Source organism: Stegostoma tigrinum, chromosome 23 (genome assembly GCF_030684315.1).
Source record: "Stegostoma tigrinum isolate sSteTig4 chromosome 23, sSteTig4.hap1, whole genome shotgun sequence".
NCBI lineage: Eukaryota > Metazoa > Chordata > Chondrichthyes > Orectolobiformes > Stegostomatidae > Stegostoma > Stegostoma tigrinum.
Genome location: NC_081376.1, coordinates 11,932,411 through 11,945,427, shown reverse-complemented (window position 1 = coordinate 11,945,427; position 13,017 = coordinate 11,932,411). Strand labels below are relative to the sequence as shown.

General features: G+C 39.6%; 1 protein-coding gene across 3 annotated transcripts in view; it reads left to right on the top strand.

Moving 5' to 3' along the window:
* The first annotated feature begins 5,511 nt into the window (after positions 1–5,511).
* Positions 5,512–13,017, top strand: part of LOC125462372 (mesothelin-like protein) — a 34,444-nt gene continuing 26,938 nt past the window's right edge. For 2 of the 3 annotated variants that reach the window (XM_048552371.2, XM_048552369.2), the window contains exon 1: positions 5,518–5,639. The gene's annotated coding sequence lies outside the window, so the exon portion shown is untranslated. Of the gene's footprint in view, positions 5,640–13,017 lie in introns of all 3 variants that reach the window. The other variant, XM_059654219.1, reaches the window with a different exon arrangement.

Sequence of the window (13,017 nt, the reverse complement as noted above, 5' to 3'; positions counted from 1 at the left end):
CTCTGTTGAGTAACAAAATTATATTTTTAATAACGATATAAATGCAAACATAATAGACCCCGCATGATGCACTGGTAGTGTCACCCCCCACCCCCATCCCCTCTCCAAGGCCAGAAGGTCTAGGTTCAAGTCTCACCCGCTCCAGATATGTGCCATAACTTAGAAGCATCAGTTGGTCACCCACCCAGATATGTTCTAGAAATACTTGATATTGTTGAGATGAGAACTTTCTTTCTTCAAAATATGACCATGAAAATAGGAATACTTAATTTTATTTCCAAATGGTCCCAGGAAATGCTGTCAAGGCACTCATTATTTAGTGGTCCTGTTCAACCAAGGAAGAATATGCTGTTCAACTCACAGTGCAGGAGGACGAAGTCGGGACACTGGATAGGCTTAAAATTGATAAAGAGGACTTGTTGGGTGGTTACTGTTTCATCAGGATCACATGAGATGCAACCAAGCATTCAGAAGGGAGTCAGGGTGGAAATTGCACAGTACAGGCCATAATCTTCCAATCCTCCATAGATATAGTGGTGTGCCAATGAACTGGAGTTGTGTAAGTGTTATGCCCTTCAAAAAAGGGTGTATGGATATACCCAGTAACTTCAGTCCAGTCTATTTGATATGGTGCGAACTCCAGCAGAATCAATGGGAAGCATTTAGTTCCATTCTCCATGTTCAGGTTGGTGACAGCTGGGAATCCCAATACTTTCCTATTTCCACTCCCATTATGTTCCTGGTAGTAAAGCCACTAGGTGGTCTACCTGTACATCTGCCAACTGAGGCTCTTAAGTAAGTAATCAATGTTTATTTCCTTTAAGGACATTGTCAAACAAGGTGAGATTTACAAACGGGGTAATTATTTCTGATGCTATCTCACAAAATTCCATATTAATGTTATTTATACCAAAATGTTCTCTTGCTATTAAGATTGTTTTCCTGTCGGACTCCATGTTCCAGTTAGTTGCTATTCTATTTTGAACAATCACTTGTGGGATGCAGTAATAATACCAGAATAGATAGTAGAAGTATGGAGACCATGCAGACAATTGTGATCACAATGTAGTAAGCTTTAAATTAATGACTGAAATAACTCTAAAAAAGACAAAGAGCAAAGCAAGAGCACGAAATAAATCTTCATTCTGAGGGAACAGGAATGGAGCTAAAGAGAATAAACTGGAAGTAAATAGTTAACAACAGATAAAACAGCATCACATAGTAGTTTGAATGGCGATCAATATAGTTTCAAGGAAACATATTCTGCCAAAATAAAAATACACACTAAACAATGATGAAATGTGGGTGAGTAAGAAAGGAACAAAAATCGACTTGGAATAAAAGGGATATAGTAGATAGTTAAAGGAAAAAAAATCACTAAAAGATGATGCATTCAGGAAAAATATTAAGAAGAGTTAGGAATACAAAGATGTTAGGAAAGATATGGAAAATAATTAGGGAAACAAAAAAGAACTCTGAAGAGAGATAACGGGAACTGCAGATGCTGGAGATTCCAAGATAATAAAATGTGAGGCTCTGAAGTTAGATTATAAAGGATTATGACAAGAACTTGTCAAGTATTCTGCAGACAAATAAATAACAAGTGAAGAGGACACTCAAAGCAAATAACTCACCAATCAAGGCTAACTTTACATTAGCACAATGTCATAGCTCTTCGTTTCTCTGCTCTGTTGATACTCTGTAACTACAAAACTAGGAATTTCTTTATTCAAAGCATACATCTCATTAAGGTGAATTCAGGCCAATTCACATTGCAATGCACACTTGCCTTCTCAGATCTCGGAATTTCCTCACACAGACAACAGAAAACAGTGGGTTCTGAAAGAGTAAAGTCATTTATTTTTGATTGTTCAAAGGATGTGGGAGTGGAAATAGGAAAGTATTGGGATTCCCAGCTGTCACCAACCTGAACATGGAGAATGGAACTAAATGCTTCCCATTGCTTCTGCTGGAGTTCGCACCATATCAAATAGACTGGACTGAAGTTACTGGGTGTATCCATACACCCTTTTTTGAAGGGCATAACACTTACACATCTCCAGTTCATTGGCACACCGCTATGCTCACCAGGACAGTATTTATTATCTATCCCTAACTGACCTTGAGAATGTGGTGGTAAGCTAATGGTCTTCAACTGGTACAGTCCGTGTGCACATCCAGACCTATCAGAGAGGGGCAGTAACAAACCTATGACCTGTGTCAGTGAAGATATGATTCCAAGTCAGCATGGTGTGTGACTTTGAGGGAGACTTACAGGTGATGATGTTCCTTTATATCCTCTGCCCTTGTTCTCCTAGGTGGTTGAAATTGTGGGCTTGGAAGGAGTTGATGTAGAGCTTCATCTTGTAGAGACTGCATTTCTTTGGGGATGGAGGGAGTGAATATTTAAGGTGGAGGATTGGGTACTAATCAGTGGGTTCCTTTGACCTGGATAGTGTCAATTTTCTTGAGTGTTGTTGGAGCTGCATGCATCTAAGCAAGTGGAGATTATTCCATCACTGTCCCGACTTGTGTTTTGTAGATGATGGACAGGCTTTTGAGGAGACTGGAGCAGAGTTACTCATCACAGAAATCCCAGTATTTGATCTGCTCTTGGAGCCAGCATATTTATATGACTGGTTGGTTAGTTTCTGGCCAAGAATGTTCGTGATGGGGGATTCAGTAAACGTAATGCCACTGAATGCCAAGAGAAGGTGCTTCGATTCAGTCTTGCTGGAGTTGGCCATTTCCTGGAACTTATATGGTGTAAATGTTATGTGCCAATTATCAGTTCAAGTCTGAATGATTTCAAAGCCTTGCAGGCATAGACTACTTCAGTATCTGAAGAGTGTGAATGACATAGAACATTGCATATACATCACTTTTGGCCATTCCTTGGAGGGAAGATCATTAATTTATTAGCCAAAGATGGACAGGCCCAAGATATCACCCTGAGGAATTCCTGCAGCCATATGCTTGGGGCTGAGATAATTGGCCTCCAACAATCAGGGCCAGTGTCCTTTGAGAAGGTGGTGGTCAGCTTCCTTCCTGAATTGCTGTAGTCCTTGTGGTGAAGGGATACAAACAGTAATATTAAGAGTAGACTTACAGTTTTTTGCCCTCGTGGACTTAAAGGAGTAGGAAAATAATTCCCAAGATTTCTCCCTGACTGCCACAGACTGTTGTTTTACCTGGGCTCCTCGACACCACACTTCCTTGATGTTGAGAGAGCAGTCACTCTCAATTTACCTCTGGCATTCAGCTTTTTTTAAAATCCATGGTTGGAGTGAGGCTGTTTTGCAGATAAGTCCAATTTTCCACATTACCGAGTTGATAAAGGACAATGGGGGATGGGCTGGGGGAGTAGAAGTTATGGAGACTGGGATATTGGAGGATGATTTCCAGAAACATACACTGAATTATACAGCATATATGTCAACTCCTGAGTGCTTTCCAATGGTTAGCGGCTTTATGTAATTAGGGCTTACTACAGTGGGAAAGGAAATTGTCCTTGTTAAATCTATTAGTCCAGTGGTTATGACAATATAGTACTTTGTTAATGCCAACTGAGGCTACTGATCAGGAGAACTGTGTACAATAGACGGGCTGTTGTGCTGCAATTATAATTTCCCTACCTCCGAACCAAGAGGCATGAGTTCATTACTTCTTATGTGTGTTATAAACATGTCTAAATAATTAAAAATATCTATGGAGTGATAAATGGTGGTATTCTTCTAAAAGAAAATGGATCAGTTTCAGATGGTGGATGGTTTTGTTTTGAAACTTTCACTCAAAACATTTCATCTTTTGCTCATTAGAATCTGTTTCTCCCCCTGCTAAGAATAAATAGCTGTTCTGTCACTATCTGTACTGGTTTCCCATTGAAGAGGGCAGATACACCCTGTTTGTCACATAGCCCATTAATAAAGTTCACAAGTTTCAACATAGCCAAAAGCTGAAGTCTAATTACGGACTGGCTGAAGAACAACACTGCAGCTTTGTGCACTTTAATGCAGAGTATTAACCACACCTGTATGACACAGTTTCACAGGCTGGGAAGCGCAGAGACAGGGGCCTTTCCCTTCATTGTTTTGTAACTTGTTAAGTTGGAAGTTGACAGATATAATAATACTGTGGGTTAAATAAACACACCCCTTAAGGACAAAGAGACTTGCAAGAAAACTGTTTTTGGAGTAACAGAAAATGATTGGAAAGGATTGGTCAAACAGCCTCAATGATCTTTGTGAAGTGGCATTGCCAACATATCCTTTGGGGTTCTCCTGGTGTCCAAACCATCACTACCTTTTGGATGTACTCTTAACTACCCTAAGTGCATTTCCAACAGTGTAGAACAGAAGTGGATATTCCTAACGTTGTCAGTTCCTAACTTCCCAATCTCTCAGTAACTGAAAGGATCATTGTCAGGTGGCATTTCGGGTGAAACTAATGATGCTGAGCTGTCACTGGCACCAGCTGGCTGATCTAAACCCATTGTGTAGCCTGGGTCCTCATGGACAGACACATTTCCCCAGATCTCCTGACGGTTCTCTCATCCTCTATGAAAAAGATGAAGGAAACTCCCCTCCTTTCTTTGCAAGAGCTATGGGTGTATAAAAGTCACATAATTGAGATTAAATTTAAGGGGCCAGATTTTACTCATCCTTTTAAGGTGGAATTGGAGGCAGACAGGGTTGTAAACTGGCAGGGGAAGGCATTTGGATGTGAACCCAATGTCCTCTTACAGATAAAAGCTATTCTGAATACCCATTGACCAGAAATGGGCAATTAGTTAAGTTAATTAAGGCTAACTAAGGGACATTAAGATAGTCAATTATGATAATGCTAGAATCTGATGTGAGAGGTGCCATAAGAGTGATGTAGTAGTTAATAAAGCAGAACAGAGAGAAATCTCACTAGGAGTAAGAAGCCTTCCATAAAATGCATAGTAACTCAGATTTAGTCAAAATAACATAGAATTCAGTCACAGGGAGTTATTGGATTGTTGTCAAAAAAAATCTGGTTCACTAAAATCCTTTAGACGAGGAAAGCTGACAACTTACCCAGTATGCCTACATGTGACTCCAAGTCCACCACAGTTTGATTGAATCTTAATTACACTAAATTGGCCAATAATACTTAATAATGCAATTCATCACCATTTTCTTGTGGGCAATTAAGGACTAGGCAATAAACACCAGTTTTTACCATATCCCAAGAATGAACTTAAGAGATATCTGTTGTTTAGTGCCTCATTCAAAAGAATGGCATGTGAGGGAGAGCAGCATTCCTGCATTCTAAGTGTCAGCCAGGATTCTGAGGAGAGATCGCTCTCACTGAACCGCAGATAAATGGTTACATCTGTTCAGAATTCTCTCACTCAGTATCTTCAACGAGGCACTCCCTGACGAAGAATTTAAAATGGTTTTGGCATGAAGTAAAATTTTTATTGAGTTATGAAAGCCAAAAAATAAATCCAACTTATTCCACATTTTGCATGTCTCTTCAAATAAGACCACTAGTAATGCCTCGGCTCCCAGAAACGTGATCATAATTTTGTTTCACAGGCACCTGAGTAGTTAATAAAGTGAGTTACTTGTCTGCATTAAATTGTTTCTAAACGAGCTTTGTACAGTGTAACGGTGAGTAGAATTTACTTCAGATTTCAAAAAGATATTCAAATGATAGCTTTTGCACTGTTGAAAGAAAGAGTGAGTTCAAGTTAACCTTTTAAAAATAGCTTTGTGATCCAGACAATTATGTTAATTTGCTGTTTGTCAAAAGGGGTGTGTAAGTTAAAGACTTTATAGAAAGAAATGCTTTCTTTGTATTTGTTGACAGATAGAATTTCATGTTGGTAACAGGGCTCTTAACTTCTTTCTGGAAAATCACTGGGAACTCTATGTTGCCCCTGTGTGGAAAGCCTACAGGAACTATATGCCCATGAGGTATTTAACTTGCCAATTGGATGTTTCCAAGAATTTAAGTCCTTGAGTTAGAAACCTCACCATCTGAGGGCTGCTTGTCAGCAGTACTCATTGCCCATCAAGCATTGCTTTTGGGAGCTTATTCAGTGCATATTGGTTGCAATGCTTTCTGCATGATAACAGTGACTACGCTTCGAAAGTCTCTGTGTGGATGTGAAACATTTAGAACCCTCTCAGATCATAAGAGACGCTTGACCAATGCAATTCTTTCATCTTTCTACCTTTGTTAGTGGAACCTGAAAGAAACTGGAAGGTGACCCCTCTCGCCTAGCAACTGTCTTCCCTACACTGTGCTATACATACAACAACACCCTTGATCCTATCACTTCCTATGAAACTTCTACGCCCAGCATGTTGACTTCAGACAACGCCTTGTCTTATTACATCTATGGCTCACCACTCCTTCTAACTCTAATGAGTTGCCAGCAGACTGTGTAATACTGGTGATGGGTAATGGTGGAATGATGATGCTAGTCCACAGGATATGTGAATCCACTAAGCTGTGAACAAAGGATGCTCACAGAAAGTAATATGGATCCGAGAAGCATAGCTTGGGAAACTAATTAAAGTTAGACCCCATACCCTTCACTGCGCCTCTGCTCTCACTATCCGCTCCACCTCCCCCATGTGCCGAAGGAACATTTTCCCCAAATCACTTACAATTTTCTGTCCAAGCTGCCATTCACTAATCTTCCACTGTTCAGTTGCCACGATGGTTCTTCAGATGGTGATCTGCTCAACTAATCCTCATCTTTACTTGTTACATTCTTGCCTCCAACATTGTCTTTCATTCTGATTACTCTCCTTGGTAGCTCATCTCAATCTTCCAAATCCCCTAACCCCTAACCAGGCACTGTCTAAGAATTCAAACAGATTTTGGTATGGAGTAAAATTATTATTGAAGTACTTCAGTGCACTGCGTATATATAGGTTTAGATGCAGATCAGCAGGGCCAACTGGATCCTATAAAATGCTCTCTGATGAAGGGTCTAGGCCCGAAATGTCAGCTTTTGTGCTCCTGGGATGCTGCTGGGCCTGCTGTGTTCATCCAGCCTCACATTTTATTATCTTGGATTCTCCAGCATCTGCAGTTTCCATTATCACCTATAAAATGGTTCCTCATTTTCTGTCAGAAACTACCCTCCAAGATCATTCTATAAAACAAAGACAACTTTTGGCTTCTTTACTCCATTGTCAGCACTCTTAAACTCCTCTTTTCTGCCCTACCATCCTCTGTTCCAACACTGAGCATGAGGAGCCATGAATATGTTACTGCGATTGATACGACACTTGTCCACCTCAGCTCCTTCCCCCTTTTTCTCAAGAACCAAAGTTGTCCCTACATAAGACCATAAGATACAGGAGCAGAAGTTAGACCATTCAGCCCATCGAGTCTGCTCTGCCATTCAATCAAGGCTGATAAATTTCTCAACCCCATTCTTCCGCTTTCACCTCCCCCCCCACCCCCGTAACCCTTGATCCACTACAACCATCCTTTCTACCCAAGCCAGGCCCTCTAGCCTTCAATTTACAATTTTTTTCCCATAATTTCTCTCACAACATGTCTCACTTTGACCACGAGGCTTACTGTCTGCCCATTTGAATGATCCCATTCCCAAACAATTACCAACCGTCCCACTCTCCTTTCTGATCCTGTATTGTAGGTGATTCCCTCATCAATTATTACCCCCAGCCTAATCATCTTTTCAATACTGCTGGTGTCATTTCCCTCTCTCACACTCAACTCTTAAAGTCCTTTCTCTTTCCTTCCCAAAGGTATGTGGTCTTGCAAATTCATGTTTGAATCTCTTTCTTCAGGTTTCTATCATGTTAATATAGTAACGCTATCGACATATTTAAATGATATCTTCTGTGACTGTGCACTTTGCCTCCTTGTGATCTCCTCCTGCAGTCTTTAACTTGGGCCTCTTCCTACAATGTCTTTTCTCTATTATGCAACTCAGTCAGAGCATCATTCTCTGAGACCTTGCTGCCCAATGCTGTCCTCTGACTCTATTTCCATGCTTCTTGCCCTGCATTGTAGCCTTCAGCTGCCTGTGCTCCATCATCTGAAATTACACCCTCCACTTTCTTTAAAAACTGCCTTTGGTTAGTCTCTTGCCATTTCTTCAAATCCTGCCTTCTGTAGCTCTGCAGCCATTTTCCATGTCTCTTGACGTGACAAGTGTTAAAAGCATTTAGTGGTGATATTAAAACTTCTTCGTGAATGTGTCGGTGACATGTCAGAGTGTTTGTTTTGTGATTAATGGATGTCAGACCAATCACAACAAAGAATGCCATTTGGCCCTCTAGATTTGTGCTGCTTTAGTCCTATTCTCTTGGCCAGCTAATACATAAATTGATATTTTTCCTTTTCACATATTTGTCGTGAAAATGATCTCCTGGAGGTCAATTTTCTGATCGGCTGTCCCATTTAAACATTAGTTGGGGTTATGTTTTCGCCTGAACATTGACATGCTGATGCTGAATAATTGACTTAGCTTCAGTGACATAATCAGAGTGAGCTCATGTCCATATTGAACCTCGTTGGGAGCTCAAATGAATTGCAGAATGACTGAAGGAGGCCATTCAGCCGACTATTCTCCACTGCTTCTATGGCCTGGCACTAGTCATTAGCATTTCCCCATATCCACGCATGCTATTTCTATCCAATTAATCATCCAAAATCTTGTGAATGCCTTCATTGAATCTGCTTTCACCACATTTCCAGACTGTGCACTCCATATGCTAACTGGCCTATACTCTTACACTTTGCATTCTGAAAAATGCCTTTTTTACATTACCCTTGCTTTGATTGCATGTTATTTTAAATGTATGCCCTCTCATTCTTCATTTTGACAAATGGGAACAGCTTTTCCCTATCCTACTGTATCCACCCCATTTATGATTTTGAAAACCTCTGTCAAATCTGTTTTTACTAACCACCTTAAAAAGTCTCTGCGCACACACAACTAAAACAGAAATTGCTGGAAAAGCTCAGCTGGTCTGGCAACAATTGTGAAGAGAAAGAAGAGTTAACGTTTTGGGTCAAGTGACCCTTCCTCAGAACTGTCTCTGTATCTGCACCCAATATTTTTCTGTTAATACATTTTTAGAATCTGGTGTGCAGGATATGTCAGATCAACATTTTTTTGACCTAAGTTATGTTTTGTGTTCTCTGCCTTCTACTGCTAACCGGTGTGTTTCCTCCAGCATTGTTCCCCACAGTTTGCTGTATCCTCAACTTCATTGATATAAATGCAAACCAAACTCTGGCATTGATCTTTTAAGCTGGGTAGATTTTTGCTAACATAAAACCCAAACAAAGAAAACACATAGATTCGTACTGCTGGCACAAAGTGGATGCAACTTTGTTTCTCTCTTTCCTTTTATAAACGTGGTAAATCATCTAACTCAGTTGCAGCTTCTTGGTTAAAAGCCTCTGTTTTAACATTATTCTGTTTATGTCACCCAGTTCATTCACGGTTCATTTAAGAAACAAGTATAGCTTGCGAAGTGTTGATTTCCAGCAGTAAGGTGGAATGCCCTTGTTTCACAATAGCATTGTACAAAACTTGTCCAGTCATGCTACTTAATTAAGAAGCTTCAGGGCCTCAGGAATTAAGATGTGAATAGATTGTCAACTGTGTTTGTCATTTTAACAACTTGGAGATCACTGAGCAATTGATGGTGAGAAATGTTTAATTCCAAAATGCAACTATCATTGTGATCAAAATTCATTTTATAAATCAGCCAGAACACAATTGTTAAAGAGCATAATTAGTTTGATTTTAGGAGGGAGTGAAACAATTTTGCATCGAATGATGTAATACCAACAAAGTGCAGTATGCCCATGATATTGGCACTGTGTCCTGTTTATATCATTATACCTGTAGGACCTTTAAGAAACTCTACAATTTCTTTTAGTTACTGAAAAATCCAAGAGAAATGCTTGATCATCCCTCATCTTTGTTAGCTAGCCCTTGATGTGAGGGTGACATGAGTTCTGCCATGAAATCTCCTGTGGCTGAACTGGCCAATTCTCTGCTCACAGATTTTTGGCCACAAGGAGCAGACATCCCATGAGATAATGGGATCCAGAGTGTAGGAATTGCTTCCCTTTCTTTCCTTCTCTCCCTCTGTCCTTCTTCATCAATAAGAGGTTGCACGTTATCACTCAAAGCATGACCTTGTTCTTAGAGAAGGTGTCGCCATTCTGAATGATTGGCAGAAATGCTTCACTTGCTCACAGAATTCTTAGGTGGCTACAGAATGTGCCTCTTTGACTAGCAACTGTTTCCTTTGCATATAACAGCTTTTAAATTCAGACAGGGCCTTCTCTCTGCTGACCACAAAGAACCTCAACTGTCATCCTGTGGTAGGGAAGCCTGTAACCTGATCTTAAAAATGGCTTCCTTTGCCCTCATCCTCATGGTATGATGAAACACTTTAATCTTGCATCCCTTGGTAGAAACACTACTTTGCCAAATTAGATCCTAACACCTTGCATCTTAGAAGTAAAGAGACATTTTAAACATTGTATAATGTTTATAATCAGATATGTATAGCAGCATTTTTGGACTTTGGGATACTGTCAGACTTGTTGCCATTGTCACCATGTGTAAATAGCTTGCACCTCCATCTTAATAAAGCAATCTAAACTGTCCTTTGATCTATAGCAGTCAAACCAGCCAGAATTACTCTAGGACAGACTGCAGAACAGAAAGTATAATAATCTTAAAAATCTCATCAATGGAACATAACTATTTGTTCTGACATCTAGTTTTTAAAACTTTTTTCTCACCTTTTCTCTGTGACAATCACTACATAATACAACTCTAAGTAGTTGCATTTCATCAAGTTGTCTGTGATCAATAATTTTAGCATTAATAAACTATTTCACTGTGGACTGGTGTAAATTCTTTAACTTGTTATTTTATTGATGATTCATTCTATTCCTAATTTCCAATGAATCTTCTTATACTGTAACATCTGCAGTCAAGAATACTTAGGACCAAGTCATTTCTGTATTTTCGAGTTTTCTGGATTATAGAATGGCTTTAGAACATTAAATCTGTATACCTGAAAACACAGGTACGATGAGTATTTACCTGAAACATAAAACAGTGGTGAAATAATATAAAGTGGTAATAAAAATAGTTTTACATCCAAAAATACTGTGCCCCATAGTGAGGAACAATTAAATGTTTATTATCTTTCTTGACCTCATGCCACTTTTGGTCCTGAAAATTCTCCAGACAGCTTCAAATTACCTAGGAAGGGTAAGGTTCTCACAGGTTTGACCCAGTTGTTTCATGCTGCCCCTGCACAGCAGCTACATGAGTAATACTTGCCACTAACAGCATGCTCATGAGCCAAGGAGGCCAGCTGCCTATAACACAATTGAGAAATGTGGTATGAATTTAAATGCCAGTGTGGTGCCAGGTATGTAGTCTGTATGTCTTAAAGACTGATATATTGCACAAAAAAGGATACCCCATTTCTGTTCAAAACAAGAAAGGTAGTGAATGCACCCAACCAGTCCTCACCTGCAAACCTCACACAGTGTCATGCAACATTGGATGATATTCTACAACTGGACAACATTTACTTGATAATTCTGAGTGTGCAAAGAATTTTACGTACTACCAATTTAGGATTGTGAGTTGGGCACGTTTGACTGAAAACTATGTATCTTTAAAGAGAGGGCCCTGGTCTTTGCAGAAAAAGTCCGGGCAATAAATTGTGGCCAGCCGGTAACGTCCATGTCGCACAAGCGAGTGAATAAAAAAAAGTACATGTACTGCACCTGTTTAAACTCAATAAAATAGATGACGGCCATTCACTTGCTTATTTCTTAATGCAATGTCATCAGTGTCAAGCTGCCTGATTTAAAATTTAAACAAAGCTTTGTAGTTAGCTGCCTGTATTCATTAACTAGAGCATTCTCCACAACAACACCTCTCCAGATTAAAGTCTGTTTACCATCTAATCAGCATTCTCCTCTCATGCAGGATTAATGTTGTTTTCTTTTAATATTGGTAATTCTTGCAAATTGTCAGGAAGGCAATAAACTTCAAAAAATGTTTTTCACAAACACATTACTTCAATCTTAATTCAACAGTTCAATATTTATAGCATCTGAAATAATTATTTCTTTACTAAAGCTCAACATCACTGCTACTATATTCTGAAGATACAGTGTTTTGTTTATTTCTGGGCACGGCATCTCAAGGACAAAATGAAAACCGAAAGAAATGTGGACGCTGGAAATCAGGAACAAAATCAAAATTGCTGGAAAAGCTCAGCAGGTCTGGCAGCATCTGTGAAGGAGAAAACAGAGTTAACGTTTTGGGTCTGATGACCCTTCCTCAGACTCCTCCTGTTCTGAGGAAGGATCACCAGACCTGAACCGTTAACTCTGTTTCCTCCTTCACAGATGCTGCCAGACCTGCTAAGCTTTTCCAGCAACTTTGTTTTTGTTCAAGGAGAAAATGACCTTGGACAGACCAATGTCGATTCACTGGACTGATCCCAGAACTCAAAGGATTAAAGTAAAAAGGGTAGATTGCACTGCCAACATAATGCATTTTCTTGAAAAAGTGTGCATTTCCTTGACACTAAAGGTTAGAAGAAATCTGAAACTGTTCCATACGAACATATATACGTATGAATTAGGAGCACGAGTAAGCTCCTTGCCTCTCAAGTCTACCTCATCATTCAATAAGATCATGGCTGATCCAATTATTCCAATTCGCACTTATCATTAGTGATCTTTCCTTGCTTATCAAGGATGTATCTACATTTGCCTTAAAAATGTTCAAGTACTTTTCACCCACTGCCATTTCCATTTCCAAATATTCATGATCCTCTTTGAGAAAAACATTCTCCTCATCTTAGTCTCAAATGCATAACCCACTATTGATTAAAAGTTGACCTCACGTTCAAGATTCTCGCACAATGGGAAATATCCTTTCCACTCTCAGGCTGTCAGAATTCCTCAGGATCTGGTATGTTTCAATCAAACCACCTC